This window comes from Quercus robur, chromosome 4 (genome assembly GCF_932294415.1).
Source record: "Quercus robur chromosome 4, dhQueRobu3.1, whole genome shotgun sequence".
NCBI lineage: Eukaryota > Viridiplantae > Streptophyta > Magnoliopsida > Fagales > Fagaceae > Quercus > Quercus robur.
The window spans coordinates 71142149-71159068 of NC_065537.1; the positions used below are offsets into that span (position 1 = coordinate 71142149).

Genomic DNA, 16920 nt, shown 5'->3' on the forward strand with positions numbered 1-16920 from the left:
CCCGGCCCCCATAGCGTTTGATGCGCCGTCCACAAATAACCTCCACGGGCGAATCTCCGCACTACAGATTACCTGGCCTTCATTCTTAGGTGTGAATTCCGCGATGAAATCAGCGAGAATCTGCCCTTTCACCGAGCTTCTAGGTCGGTATCTTATGTCAAACGATCCCAACCGAGTCCCCCATTTAGCAATCCGTCCTGTGAAATCGGATCTCTTCAACAGTGATTGTAATGGATACTCGGTGAGGACGAACACTGTGTGTGCCTGGAAGTAGTGTGGTAACTTCCTCGTGGCGTGTACCAAGGCCAAAACCAACTTTTCAAGAGGCAGGTACCTTGTCTCGGCATCGACCAAGGTCTTGCTTACGTAATACACCGGTATTTGCACTCCCCGGTCCCTTAGTAATACAGCACTTACGGCGTGATTGGTCACTGCAAGGTACATAAACAGATCCTCCCCGGGCTCCGGGGCCGTCAACCTCGGCGCCTTTGCCAAATACTCCTTTAGTTCTCGAAAAGCTTCATCGCAGCTCTCGTCCCACTGAAACCCCTTCCACTTCTTCAGAAGTTGATAGAATGGCCGGCAGCGATCGGCAAACTTGGAGATGAACCGGTTTAAGGCGGCCAACATCCCGGTGAGCACCTGCACCTCCTTAGGGTTGCTCGGTGGTTTTAGGCGATTGATTGCCTCTATTTGGTCGGGGTTAGCCTCTATTCCCCGAGTGGAGATCAGATAACCCAGGAACTTGCTAGCCCCCACTCCGAAAGTGCACTTTTCGGCATTGAGGCGCAGCCTGTGTCGCCGTAGTATCTCGAACACTCCCCGAAGGTCTTCAGTATGCAGCGACTCTTTTCTGCTCTTTACTACCATGTCGTCGATGTAAACCTCAACCGTGCAACCAATTTTCTCCCGGAACATCCTTGTCATCATACGCTGGTAGGTAGCTCCGGCATTCTTCAATCCAAACGGCATGACCTCGTAGTGGTAGTTTGCGTTCGGGGATATGAATGCTGTCTTCTCTCGGTCCTCGGGTGCTAAGGCAATCTGGTGGTAGCCTTGGAAGGCGTCCAGGAAACTCATTCTCGGGTGCCCGTACGTGGCATCCACCAACTGATCAATCTTGGGCATCGGGAACGGATCCTTGGGACACGCTCTGTTTAAATCGGTGAAGTCCACACAAACTCTCCATTTACCGCTCTTCTTCTTTACTACGACAGTGTTTGCTAGCCATCTCGGGAAGAATATTTCTTTTATGGCCCCGGCCTCCTTCAGCCGCTGGACCTCCATGTTTACTGCATCGACGTGCTCCTTTGACGCTCTTCTCGGCTTCTGCTTTTTCGGAGGAAATGATGGATCCACATTGAGTTTGTGAACAATGAACTCGGGGTCTACGCCGGGCACTTCATACGGGTTCCACGCGAAGACATCTATGTTCTGCAACAGGAACAACAACATCTCTACCCTTTCCCGGTCATTCATGCTTGTACCTATCTGGAAGTATTTGTCACTATCTGGGAGAATTCTTACCTTCAGTACCTCCTCGGCAACGTCCGCCCCCTTTTCCTGGGGTATCTGTAATTGCTATGCAGTCTCTTTCTCGGCGTGCTCAGCTTGGCCGAGCTGTTCCTTTTCCCACTGGACCGCGGCTATGAGGCATTGCTTCGCCACCTGCTGATTCCCCCTTACCTCTACAACTCCGTACTCAGTAGGAAACTTTACTTTCACGTGAAGGGTGGACGGAACAGCCCCCATGGCGTGAATCCATGGCCTCCCCAGGATTGCGGTGTAAGGTGCGAACGATCGGACTACTATGAACGTAACTACAACTTCCTTGCCCTCCATGTCCACTGGGAGTGAGATTTGCCCCTCGGGAATCACAATTCTCCCGTCAAACGAGACCAATGGCGTGTTATACTTCGCCAAATCCTGGGTTCTTAACCCGAGCCCTTCGAAGAGGTCCGGGTACATGACGTCAGCCCCACTACCCTGATCAATCATCACCCTCTTCACCAGGAATCCGCCTATCCGGGCTGTCACCACCAAAGCGTCGTCGTGGGGTTGGATGGTTCCTTCGAAATCATCTTCTCCGAACGAGATGTCTAGCCGTCCAGCCCTCTTTTGCTTCTTGGATGATTCTCCCTCCGCGCAAGCCACTGTCATCACCATTCTAGCCGCCGCTGCCCCTCTCGGTGCGGCATGAATGACGTTGATTACTCCCCGGGGTGGTGGAAGGGGATTCCTTCTCTGTGGTGCGCCCTGCTCGGTCTCCCGGTCAGTGGAATCTGCTACAAACTCTTTCAGGTGCCCTGCCTTCACTAACTGCCCGAGATGATCTTTCAATACCCTACACTGCTCGGTGGTGTGCCCCTTGTCTCTGTGATAAGTGCAGTATAGGCTTTGGTTCCTCCGAGATGGGTCGCCCCCCATTTTGTTCGGCCATCTGAAGAATGGCTCGTTCCTTATTCGTTCCAGTATCTTGTGCACGGGCTCTTTAAACAACACATTAACCCCTTCGATCTGCACCTCCGGTTCCTGCATTCTGAAGTCCCTTTTCGGCTTTGGCGGCAAGAAGCTTTGCCGAACTCTCCCTGAAAAAGGGGCTTTCCCCCTGCTTTGCAGCCGGTCATCCTCCAGGCGTTTGTACTCCTCTATGCGTCTCATCAGTTGCCTCATGTCCTCCGGGGGTCTTCTTGTCAGCGACTCCCGTAGTTCAGAATCCTCGGGGAGCCCCATCCTGAAGGTGCTAGCCGCAATTTTCTCGTTTCCCCCACCAATCTCATTGTAGAGTTCCCAGTATCGGCTGGCATAACTCCGAAGGGTTTCCCCGACCCTCATTTTCATGGAAAGCAACGCGTCGACCGGTTGTTGCACTCGGCTGCATGTTACGAACCTGCTGCCGAACTCCTGAATCAGCTCGACGAAACTGTGTATAGAACCTTTCCGCAACCCATTGAACCATCTCAGTGCGGTAGAGCCGAGACTAGAGGGGAATACTTTACACATCAATGCATCGTTGTGCGCATGCAACGACATCATGTGGATGTAATGACTGACATGCTCCACGGGGTCTGTCCTCCCCTCATAGGAATTGAATGGTGGACGCGTGAATCTGCTCGGCATGGGTGCCCGTTCAATCTCATCCGAGAATGGAGACCGGGCCGCCATCCGCAAGGCCCTGCTCATGGCATCCATCGCGGCGTTGTGGTGCTGCCGCTCCTCTGGCGACTCTGACCCGTGGTTATCATATCCATGTGACCGGGAACGGTCCCGTCTACGACGAATATCCCGGGAGTGACGACGTGACTCTTGAGAATGGAATCGGTCTCGGTGTTGTTGCGTAACAGGTCGGCTGGAACCTTCCTCGCCACGGTTCCTTCTGGGTTGGGGGTTGTGGTCCCTTTCGTGGCGCCGACCCCTTGCCTCCAGCTCCAAGTCCATTACCAATCTGCGCAACCGCTCCAGCTCCCGGTCTCTATCATCAGGTTGCCGATGTGCTGAGACGTTTGAAATCGTCCGGTGCGTTTGGTCCGATCCTTCTCCCAATCCGGACCCTTCCTCTCCTCTTGAATGCTCCCTATCCTCCAGCCGCTTCTGCCTTCTCTCCCTCCACGTCGATCCCCGGGAAGATCCTGCGGAATTGCTCGGAACATGCCCTCTTGAACGCTCCTCAGACATCTTCTTTGCTTGAGTCTCACTCAAACCACAGCTTCGTAGGATGGCCCCACGGTGGGCGCCAATTGTAAGAACCAAGTACAAGAACTCTGGGCCTTAGATCCCTTGGGCTCACAATTTATTTGTAGTGGGTTTAAGGATTTCCTACAATGGGTCGTTCTCGGCAGAGAGACTCAAAGCAACACTCAGCTGAAAAGCTCTCTCTTTGACTCCTTTCTCTCAATTTTTCTGAACCCCTTCTTCTCCCAACTTTCCTCTATTTATAGCCAAGGTTAGTGGGGAGACCATGATTATGTTCATCGTTAGTGCTATTGAAGGTCCAGTATTATCTGGTTAAAGTGGCTGTTTTAGGTGAGAGGGCGGTGCAGCATTTATGATCTTGGAACTTGGCTCCATTTTCACCGATTGTGTTCGGCGACTCACGTTCCCGTGCATATCATGACCTTCCCGGGTATTGACTCATGCGCTCTACCGGGAAATGTTAACCGGTCAACCCCGGGAGCTTAATAACCAAAACTTGTTTTTGGCCCTAAGGCAGTTTTAAGAAGGGCATAAGGTAACGGGAACTATTTGCTGGGCCTGCGCCCAAGGCTGGTATGGGCTTGGGCCTGGGGCCTAGATGGGTCTGGGCCCAAGGCCTGTATGGGCTTTGGGAGCTCGGTGCCGTACACAAGATATATATTTCTAAAAATAGATAACTAAATCTTTAAATAGAAGCCTTTTTCATTTAACAACCATAAAACTTTGTTATTTTGATTTTGGAGAATTAGACATATAGACACTGTGTTATTATTTTTATGATTTACCTTTTAAAGAAAGAACAATTGAATTGTTTAGGGGTTAGAAATCCATACTGCATCTGTCGTTCACGAAAATAATGTTTTTCTTTATTTTCTATTATTGTTATATTTTTCCTATACTGACTTATATATGATAAAACTTTTTTAAGCTTTGTATATTGCTATTCAACTCTTATTTAACATGAGACAAAAATGTCACTCTTTTATAGGCTTATCCAATATAACTGAACGAACGGTATTTTTCTTCCATAAAAAAGTAACACTTTTGGAATTTAGGTTGTCGGCAATTCTCTTATGTGTATTAGATCAAAGATAAAAGAAAGGAAACAATTACTTACGAGTTATGACACATTACCTTGACTTAGTACCATCCTCATATATGGTCAGAGATTACATAACAAATGAATGACATCCACAAAGACCTCGATGTCTACATTACACAAGCTTGCCTCTTTCAATTATGAGATGCATCATGGTGCTAAAACCCAAATCATTCAATCAAGAGATACATACAAAAAGTTCTAGACTAGAAACCATATCTACAACCTCATCGTCAAGAAAGGGTGATATATATGGAGAGTTTTTTTCTTAGGTTGATATAGTTATTTTTCACACATGTCTCTTAATTATTGAATTTTGATATAGTTGAAGTAGTATAATTTGATACTAAATCCTTTTTTATTAATAGCGGTATCCCTGGCTTTTTAAAATTCCCCCACCATCTTATTTTTTTTATTAAAAATACAAATCTGTAACTAAAACATTTAACTATTAATTGGCCCCCAAGATTTTTTTAAAACAACATAAATCAATCACTAATGCATCATTTTTTTTTTCATCCTTATACCACACACAGCTCATATCCAACATATATTTCCTAAAAATAGACATGTCTCTATAAATAAATATTGTATTATTTTTTATCTTATTATATCATACTAGTTCATTAATTCAAAGTATATTCAAGATATATGAGAAGAACAAGAAATAGATAACTAAATCTATTAAATAAAAGCAATTTCATTTACCAACAATAAATCTTTGTTATTTTGCTTTTGGAGAATTAGACATATTGACACTGTGTTATTATTTTTATGTTTTACCTTTTAAAATAAAAGAAAATTGGATTATTAAGAGTTAGAAATCCATATTGCATCTGTCATTTATGAAAATAATGTTTTTTCTTTATTTTCTATTATTGTTATATTTTTCTTATATTGACTTATATATGTTTAAAGTATAAAATGATGTTAAATTATTTTAAATTGGTTAAGTTTTAATATTTTTTATAACTATAAATATACTTAAACTCTATAATCACTAAATTATTTAATAAAAAATTTTGATGAAAATTATTTTATTTTGGAGTAAATGTTTTTGTTATATATGCGATTTAAAAATTTAAAAAAAAAAAAAATCATGTTACATACATACTATACGTATAGATAAATATACAAGGGCAGGACTTAGGTACAATATTTAGATACTGTTCCTAAGATTCCCTTCTTAAAATTCTGCCATGTAGATTTTTCTTCTTGGGATGGAAGTGTATTTTTTAGTTAAGTAGCCACATGGCTCAATCTTAAGTGGGAAACTTAAGGAACAACACTTAAAGTATTGTATCTAAATTTTGTCCAATATATAATATCTTATCTGAATTTAATATATATATAGTTTTGCCCTTTAATAAACACTAGTCGCTAACCCATGCGATGCACGGTAAAATTACTGATAATGAAACCTAAAGAAACATTGGATTATTTTCTTATTCAACATAAATCTAAAGAAACATTAGGTTATTTTCTTTTTCAATTGAATATGTAAATCTTTTCCATTGTAGTTTTACAGGTTGTCAATAGAACCTATTGAGGAGATATGCATTAAGAAATTAGAATACAAAATACTGTGGACAAAGTTTGGTTATAATCACTTGAAATGATTGTATGGTTTGTCTTCTCAAAAAATAATTTTAAGTATGGTTTAATAAGTCATGTGCATTATACATGACAACAATATTGGTCATTTTTCTATTGTTAATTGTAGCCTTAAGGTAAAATAATTTTTAGGAGCTTTAAGTACCATTGGGGTGTATAAAGGAACTTGTGAAGTTTCTATTTTGATATTCATCTAGATGTCAGGCTAAACTCTTCTTCTCCATAGATTCTATAATTAAACTCATTTTTTGCAGTAAATTACATTATACCCTTGTACACTTCACTGGAGGAACATTCAGTTCAATCTGATGGTTGTATCCCAATTTGAGAAATGAGAGGTGTCCTGTAAGCTTTCACAAATTATAACAAAAAAAGTGTTTTTATGTTTTTGCATTTGAAGAAGCTTTATTGAAAAAACAAAGTTGGAATCTTGAAGAAACAAATCTCTCTCTTTCTAACCTTTTGAGAAATTATAACTAAAACTGCAAATGGATATAAGCTTTCAAAATTAATTATTTCATTTCAAAATGTAGAACTTATTCAAATTTCTTTGATCATGAAAACACTATGAATAAAACCTAATATCTTTTCCTAACTCTTCCTCAAAATATCTGTTTAATTGCTAAAATGAGAAAATTTCCTAACTCTTCCTCAAAATATCTGTTTAATTGCTAAAATGAGAAAATTTCACTACATCCCAAAAAAACTTTGGAAGTTAATCAAGATTGATTTTGTCTGCTTTCTTAATGTATCTTAACATCCAAATGTGGTATATAACCTCTAAGCTAAATAGAAACAAAAGAAGATAAGATTAGATGAGTATAAGGAATCAAAATACATATTTAGGCCTTTTATCTAACACCTAGCATATATAATCATTTGTTGTAACATTTGATCAAGATAAACAGCCATTTGTTCTTCCTGATTTGGAAGGGAAAAAAAAATAGAAAGCTCAAAGCATGACAAAGATGCAATGGAAGAATTATGCATTAGCATTGTTAAAAGCATATAGTATGCACATCAATTAATTATTTGAAGTTGTCATTAATAAAATGAAGTGTATTTTTCTAAAGATTATCTAAAGCATATATTGCAGCCCTTAAATTGTAGTCTATTGTTGAGCAACAATGAATCCTCCATCATAATAAGCATGCATTAGGTAAGGTTGAGTAATCAATATAGAAGCAAAAATATTTAAAAAAGAAAAGTTCTATTCACTATAGATAACTTTGAAAATGCATATACCACACTCATTGTTCATCAAGCAGATGTATAGCTCAGAATTTATGAGAAGCACATAAATTCTGGCTAAAATCCTAAACTAATGTAATCAATTATTTTCTTTGAACTACACCTTAATATAGATTCAACCTATACAAAAGTCACGCAACATTGATCTCATTTGAAAAATTCTCGTGACCAACAAATCCAATTGTGTGTGAATGTATACATATGAAGTTATGGATTTTCACTCAATTACAAATTAATAAAGAGATTCACCCTTTACAAAGCTACACAGTGTTGTTAATTTAATAATTACTCTCCTTACAATTAAATTTCAATTGTGTGAATCTATACATCCAAAGTTATGGATCATCATAAGAGCAACTAAGTTCTAGATGTTAATTATGAGGAAGGTGCATCTCACATATTAAAAACATCAAAATTAAAATTCACTTAAGATACCACCAACAACAAAAGTAAGAAAGAAGTGTACAATCAAAACCATTCAGACCTCACAACCATTAGTAAGTAAATAATGCTTCCATAGCCTAAAATTCACACACCCATAAACAAAAGCAAATATGAAATGTATGTACCAGCATAAATCTGACAAAATAACCCATCTGCTATATTTGGTTATGAATGATTATATACCATGAAGGAAACGACCGCAAAAAGAAAAATAAAACATAGGACTCAAATTAAATTCATCTCCTTTTTGTCCATTTTCAAAACAACCAAACAGAATTTGAAGCTACAAATTTTCAGACAATCTTGCATTTGTAACAAAAAAACACAAGATTGAGAAGATAAACCACAATTCAAAAGATTTAACATAAGTTAGATAATCATGTAGGTTACAAATTTTTCAAAAGATTTAACTTTTAACACCAAAATAAACCCAAAAAAAGAAAAAAGAAAAAAGAAAACTAAAATCTCAGATATTAGAACTTCCAAAGGGCCAAAAAATTTAATAATCAAACTAAGAAATTATTGAAACTAAGCAAAAAAAAAAAAAAAAAAAAAAGTATGACTGCAAAACAGAGGAAAATGAAAAAAAGATAAGAGCAGGTACCCTTTGAAGAATAATCGATAATCATTGATTGCAGATCAGCCAATTAGTTTCAAAAGTGACATGTTCCACGGAAAAGAAATCTATGGTTGCACCAGAAGACATAATAGTAGAGCATGGACTAATAATGACAATGCACTCATGTCTTACCCTGCATAAGAGTGTATAGAGGAATATCTACTGTTAGATAGATTGCCAAAACAGGGAACAAAGACTACAAAAATTGTTAAAATATAAATTGAACATATTCAATGCTGAAGTGTGATCCAAACTACTCCAGTTTGCTATTTAACATAAACAATGCTTGGGACTCACTTTGTAGTTAAGATATCATTGGTAGATTTAGTGTAATTTAGATACAAAATAACTTTAAGAAAGGATAGAGAAAACTATAAGATTTTTTCCCTTATAATTCCTAAATGATAGAAAGTTTTGCCTAGGCATTTCCACGAACACTTAGAGGAAGCAGATAGCACAAACCTCTAAAGTAAATCTTCAACATTTGAAAAAAGGAAAGAAAAAAAAAAAGAAAAAAAGAAAAAAACTATTAGTTTCAAATTTGGAAGATGAAAGACAATCTCTTCCAAACAAAAAAAATTAGAATAAGCCTGGAGTTTTGTCTACAGCCGTTAGGCACTAAAGTTGGCTGCCCAGAAAACCTTTTTATAGTCTAATTACATATTTTCACTCAATTTTCGACGTAGTAGGACATAATGTGATCCATTTTGCGCTTACAACAGAGTAGCATAAAATGCAAAGAATTTGAATTAATTTTCAGATTAAATTCGGGTTTTGAATAATCAAGTACAATAGTTTTAAAATATTTTTTGACCTTTTCATCAAGGAGATAGAAGGGCGATATCCTTCTTCCTTTTCACTATCTTTTTCTTCTAAATCAAGATTTAGGGATTGAGACTTGATAGTATATATGTACAATCAATGAATACCTGTACCAGTTGCGGTTGTGGGATGTCGGCCTGAACGGGGTGCTTACTTGACGGTAGTAGCGCCCTTAGATTTCTCATTCTCTTTCTTTCTCTTCCTACGCCATGTGTATGTTTTCTCCAGGCAGTTTTTTGTTTTAATGTTTATATATATACTGAAACGGAAAAACCTAAAGTCACAATTGTTCGATATTGTTTTAATTAAATGTGGCAAAAATTTATGTCGTCATGTGGCACAATAAGGAACGGTCAACAAAAAAATCAGACGTTTCGACTATTAGTTATTATATAGATTTCCACACATCTTTAGAACCCAAGTATTGAGAGAGAGAGAGAAAGAGAGAGAGTCCATAATTCTTACACATTAATTATGGTAAGACTCTTCTCCCATTTAAAAATCTCTCGTTCGCTCCTTTTTTTTTTTTTTTTCTTTTTTTTTTTTTTCTGGCAGTCCAACCATCCAAAGGTTAAACAAACCCATGTCAAGTACAACTTCTCTCTCAATTTAGTCCTTTTTTTCCCCTCTTTTCATATCCCTCTCTTATCAAATTCCACTTCAATCCTACAGTAGAAAATTCTATCATCTTCTCTCTGTGCTACATTGAGCATCAGGGATTAATCTAGCTAGCTAGTTAATTGAAGCCAATCGACTCCTATATCTGCCATGACACTCCAAAACCAGCATCATGACAAGGATTTAAAAAAATCTACAATCTAGTTGCAATCACACTTGGCCAAGGCACTGGCATAGCGCATAGCTTAGTTTATGCTACATAAATTTCTCCCACTCTCTAATGGAAAATTCAAAAAGTCAGCGGGGCCCATTTTAAAGATGCGAATATAATTTCTCTCATACTGTAAGGCATTACCAAGGTAATGCAGTTGCCCCGAAAGCAAGGCTTTTTTTTTTTTTCCCTCTATTAGTCTAGATGGAGTCTATTCCACCAGATGCTGATTCTATTATAGTTGCTGATTTTCCAGCTCCTTATTAATATTCAAGTTTGGTATTTTTTTCAAAAAAAAAAGGAAAAAGAAAAAGATGCAAATATTCAACCCTAGACTAGACGTGAATTCTAGATGGCTAGTGAATTGACATGGAGAATTTTTTTTTCTTCTTTATAATTTATATGATGCAAAAAAAAAAAAAAAAAAAAAAAAAAAAAAAAAAAAAAAAAAAAAAAAAGAAGAGTTGAATTTTGAAGATGCATAAACACATAATGAGATGGATTACACCCCAGATTTAACATACATCAAAGAATTAAATTGAAACCATAAATCTACATGAATGAAATTCCAAGTAGATAATAATTCAAGAAGCATGAGTCAAATCGTGCAATACAGATGCATCCAAGACTGCACTGTCTTTTCCCTTTTCCTCTTGTTGCCTTTTATTTAAGCCTTTATGTTTTTGTTTTTGTTTCTTTTGTTTTTTTCTAATGATTAGTGTTGCTATTTCTTTAAGCCAATCCAATAAGCCTGATTGCCAAAAGCTCCAAACACCACAAATTTTTATAGATAAGCCATCTATATTGAAAATAAATACTCATAATGAACTATTGTGTAATAATTCAAAATTTAAAAACTTGTGCAAGAAAATTGTAAAAATTCTTTTTTTTTTTTTTTTTTTTCTGTAACTTGATATATTCAAGTTTCATTTTTATTAAAAAAAAAAATTTTAATTTTAATTTTTTAATAATCTCTTAAATAAAATTTCTAGAGCCACCGCTTTGACTTCGATCAAATCAGGTTTAATTTGGGTCTGGAAAAAAAAAAAAAGGGTTAATGAGTTTAGGTTGTAGACCCGAGCGAGCTTGAACTTGTAGAATTATTAGTTTTTCATACCAAATTGTCATAGAAAAGATGATCGTACTGGCCAGGTTTTTACAAGGGGTCCACAAAAAAGATATTCTACTTCTTCTATTTTTGGGTCCATGTAAAGGAGGATTCTAAGATAAGGCTTTCATATCAACCACTCACATACTTTAATTTAGTGCAAAAAAAGTGAGTGTGCGTGCGTTAAAGTTATTAGCCTATATATTGACCTTTCTATTAGCATTGTTTCCAGGTCCAATAGCCCATGATATCACTACCATAACCATGAAGATGAGTTTCTCCCATCTGATTTCACACTGTAAACTACGTTTGCTATTGTTTTTGCTTCCTTTTGTCAATGCAGTGTCCAAATCTGAAAACTACCAAACATATATCATCCACATGGACCATACTCACAAGCCAGAATCTTTCTTAACCCATGAGTCATGGCATCGTTCCATCCTAAAATCATTGTCGTCATCTCCTGCTGATGACAAAGAACTATTGTTGTACTCATACAACCATGTTATGCACGGCTTTAGCGCTAGGCTCACACCCTCTCAGCTATCTGAGATTGAGGAATCTGCATCTCACCTTGCCACTAACCCAGAGTCCTTTGTTAAGTCAATGACAACCTACTCCCCTAAGTTTCTCGGGCTACAAGAAAACTTTGGCATCTGGCCTACTGCCTCGTATGGAGAAGATGTGATTGTAGGCGTGGTTGATACAGGAGTTTGGCCAGAAAGCGAGAGTTTTAACGACGAGGGTATGCCACCTGTGCCGAAAAAATGGAAGGGCAAGTGTGAGAATGGCAAGGCTTTTAGCCCTTCAAATTGCAACAAGAAACTCATTGGGGCTCGATTCTATTACAAAGGAATCCTAGCTCAAGGTTATGACCTATCTGAGTATGGCGAACATCTTTCTCCAAGAGACTTCGTTGGTCATGGAACGCACACAGCATCCACAGCAGTTGGTAACAATGTTCCTGGAGTAAGTTACTTTGGATATGCAAGAGGTACAGCCATTGGGATGGCTCCTCGTGCACGTCTTGCTGTCTACAAAGCCCTTTGGCTAAAAGACGGACAGGGTATCGGTGCAACGTGTGACGTTCTTGCTAGCATGGAACAAGCAATTCTTGACGGGGTTGATATAATGTCTTTGTCTCTTGGCTTTCATAGCAAAGCTTATTTAACTGATCCTGTTGCCTCGGGTTCTCTTTCAGCAATTGAGAAAGGGATTTTTGTTGTTTGTTCTGCCGGCAATGATCGTGATTTTAAAACAGTAGACAATGTAGCACCTTGGATCACAACTGTTGGGGCTGGCACACTTGATCGAAGTTTCAATGCAAAAATGACTCTAAAAAATGGGGTTTCCATTGAAGGTACATCATACTTTCGAAAGAACATTTCCATTACTGATTTGCCTTTGTACTATGGCAAAGACAACGTGAGTAAAGCAATTTGCAAGGACGGAACATTGGATAGAAAGGAGGTTGCTGGAAAGGCAGTCATCTGTGATTACTCAGGGTCAAATGTTTCTCAACAAATTGAGGAGGTTAAAAGGGCAGGTGCTTCTGCGGCTATCATCACAGATTTATTCTTACCATTATCGCATGAGAAGTACATCATGTTCGATGTTGTTGAGTACAGCATTCCGAGCCTTATTTTGCCAACTGGTTCGGGGACTTTGGTTAAAGAGTATGTGACAAGGGTGAAAAATCCGAAAGTGAAAGACATGAGTTTTGTGTTAACGAGGTTGGGCACAAAGCCTGCCCCTCAAGTGTACCAGCTCTCTTCGAAAGGTCCAAATCCAATCAGTCCAGGAGTTTTAAAGCCAGATATTATTGCTCCAGGAGTTGATGTTTTAGCCGCAGTTGCTACAGGTTATGAATTAATGTCGGGCACATCAATGGCGACACCACATGTTGCTGGGGTTGGAGCTTTACTGAAAGCAATCCACCCCAAGTGGAGCCCAGCAGCTATCCGATCGGCTATGATGACCACAGCCTATGCCATGGACAATACTGGCACAATTATTAAAAGCGAATTTGCAAATGAATTAGGCTCCCCTCTGGAGTTTGGGGCTGGCCACATCAATCCGAATAAAGCGATGAATCCAGGACTCATCTATGACATGGGTTTCCAAGATTATGTTGATTTTCTGTGTGGCGTGGAACACACTAAAGAGCAAATGAGTGCTCTCATTAGACAACCTCAATGGAGTTGCAGCAACAAATCTATTCATGATCTAAACTATCCCTCTTTCACGGCCGCACTCACAACCGAAACCAAATATCCAGTGGCAATGAGCTTCAGCAGGGTTGTGACAAATGTTGGAAATGATAAAGCTGTTTACCAGGCACATTTGGAGTACAATGCCACCGGTTTGAAAATAAGTGTGGAACCAATGACTCTTACATTTACCCGCAAATATCAGACTCGAAGTTTTGTTGTGAGCATTGAGCTTGATAGAGAATTTTCAAGGGTAATTTATGATTTTCTCAAATGGATAGATCAAGATAGCCACATAGTAACAAGTCCTATAGTGGCTACCAATTTCTAGTAGACAATATTGGCATGTTCCCGTGCTAAATACTATGATCAACTGCTGAGGGAACAGGTTAAAGTTGTCTAAGTTGTGGTCTAGGTTGTTGCTGTGTTCCTTTTTTTGTTATGTTCTGTTCTGTAGCTTGTGCTCTGTTTTATTCAATGTAACTTTTCTTGGCTGTTATGAATGAAAGGTTCAGTTTGTTTTCAAAAAAAAAAAAATTGCTGAGGTTGTCTAGGCGATATTCCTTCTCAGTTCAAATAAAGGGTTTGTTGATCAAGCAAATCTCAAAAGACTGTTGTGCTATAACTATATGTTGGCTATGTGATGTAAGATTGAAGTTGTCATATATGGTAGTTTTTGTATGTACCAATAAAATCAGTGGTCCTAATTTACTGTTAGGACCAGTGAAAAGAGTCTAGCGTGTAATACTTTTGCAGTAGCAAGAGATGGTGTTGTTTTTGATTTCAACCTCTGCAGTTGAATAAGACAGTATAATAAAATGCCAATTTTAATCTATTTAAAAGTTGCTATATATATATATATTAAGAATCCTGTCTAAAATTTTGATTAGATCAACTAAACTATATCACGAAATACAATAGAAGCTACATCTTCAAGTGTGTCTTGTAACCACAATTGAGGCTGGTCTTGAAACTTTTGCCTTCTAGAAACTAGCAAGCGCATGAGCAACAATATTACCGTTGCGTGTGACATCTGAAGATGTGATTGTAGGCATTATTGATACTGGAATTTGGCCAGAGAGTGAGAATTTTAATGACGAGGGTATGTCACCAGTGCCACAAAAATGGAAAGTAAAGTGTGAGAATGGCATAAAATTTAACCCTTCAACAGGAAGCTCATTGGGGCTCAATCGTTTAGCAAAGGACTCCAAGCTGCAGGTATTAATATATCCAAGGAACTAGATTTCAGTTCTCCAAGAGACTTCATGGGTCATGGTACACACACTGCATCCACAGCTGTGGGTAACAATGTACCTGGTGTAAGTCACTTTGGTTATGCAAGAGGCACAGCTAGAGGCGTGGCTCCTCGTGCACATCTTGCTATGTACAAGGTTGTTTGGGCAATGGATTTAGAACTTACCTTTGCAGCTGATCTGCTCGCTGGCATGGAACAAGCAATTCTTGATGGGGTTGATATCATGTCTTTGTCTATGGGCATTAATCAGACGTCTTATTTCACAGATGTCATTGCCATTGCTTCTCTTTCTGCAATTGAGAAAGGAATTCTTGTTGTCTGTGCTGGTTCCAATTACGGTAGTTTTTACAAAACAGTATACAATGGAGCACCTTGGATCACAACGGTAGGGGCTGGCACACTTGACTGAAGTTTCCAAGCAACAGTGTAGAAAGTGGGGTTTCCCTTGAAGGTACATCATACTTTCCTGTGAGTGTTTTCATTACTGATTTACCTTTGTACTATGGCAAAGGCAACTTGAGCAAAGTAGTGTGCAACCAGACAGCATTGGAAACGAAGTTGTTGGGAAGGTAGTTCTCTGTGATTATAACACCGAGATTTATGTTAGTGAGCAACTTAAGGAGGTCGAGAGAGTAGGTGCTTATGCAGCTATATTCTTGAGTTTAAATATATCCTATTCTTTAGATCTAGATGGATACTACATTCCAAGCCGCATTTTACCAGCTGCTTCAGAAAATTTGATTAAAGAGTATGTATAACAAGGGTGAGAAACCCAAAGGTGAAAAGCATGAAGTTTGTGTTGAGAAGGCAGGGTACAGAGCCTGCACCTCAAGTGGCCTATTTCTCTGCAAAAGGACCAAACGCAATTAGTCCAGGAGTTCTAAAGCCGGATATTCTGGCTCTAGGAGTTGATGTGCTAGCTGCAGTTTCACCCATCATACCATACATGCAAGTCGAAAAATATTATTTGGCTTCAGATTATGCATTAATGTCAGGCACATCAATGGCGACACCACATGGTGCTGGCGTTGGAGCTTTACTGAAAGCACTCCACCCTGAGTGGAGTCCAGTAGCTATCCAATCAGCTATTATGACCACCGCCTATGCTAAAGACAATATTGGCACAATTTTGAAAGACCAAAGGACAGGTCTTTCTGTTACACCTCTACATTTTGGGGCTGGCTATATCAATCCAAACAAAGCCGTGGATCCTGGACTCATCTATGACACAAGTTTTCAAGATTATATAGAGTTTCTGTGAGGCCTAGGTTCACTAAAGAGCAAATGAGTGTTATCATTAGAAGAAGTACCTGGAGAAGCAGCCACAAATCTATAAATTATCTAAATTATCCCTCTTTCATTGCTGTGCTCTCCAACGACACCAGATATCTAGTGGCACAGAACTTTAGTAGGGTTGTGACAAATATTGGTAATGATATTGCTGTTTACCAATCACATGTGGAGAATGTTCCTAACGGAATGAGAATCGGAGTTGTACCTGAGACTCCACAACATTTACGCACAAAAATCAGAAGCAAGGTTTTGTTGTGAGCATTGAGAATGATAGAGCATTTTCAATGGTAATCTATGGTTTTCTCAAATGGGTTGATAAACATAACCACATAGTATCAAGCCCCATAGTGACTATCAATTTCTAGCTAAAATTTTATATAAGGATTAAGTGTCTGATTGGCATTAAATTATAAGTCCGATTTTTGCTTTTTAATTTTTATGTGAATCTTTTTAAAATCTCTTCTTCTCTTCTTCTTCCTTTTTCTCACTTTAAGCCGCAAATCTATGACAACATTATTATTGTAGTTTTTTTTTTTTTAATATATCAATATTTTTATTGAGAACATTATTAATATTGTAATTGGGATATTTGAAAATGATACCAAGAGTCTGTTTGGGATCTGCTTATTTTGCTGAAACTGAAAACTTTTTGCTAAAAGTATTGTAGATAAAGGTGAAAATTA

General features: G+C 38.5%; 1 protein-coding gene and 1 pseudogene across 1 annotated transcript in view; both read left to right on the forward strand.

Annotated features, from left to right (window-relative positions):
• The window catches only part of LOC126723561 (subtilisin-like protease SBT1.8), a 90777-nt gene extending 76341 nt beyond the window's left edge, over positions 1-14436 (forward strand). Inside the window, exon 2 of the mRNA XM_050427120.1 lies at positions 14026-14436. The gene's annotated coding sequence lies outside the window, so the exon portion shown is untranslated. The remainder of the gene's footprint in view (positions 1-14025) is intronic.
• Positions 1-16602, forward strand: part of LOC126722513 (subtilisin-like protease SBT3) — a 55597-nt pseudogene extending 38995 nt beyond the window's left edge.
• Positions 16603-16920: the final 318 nt, after the last annotated feature.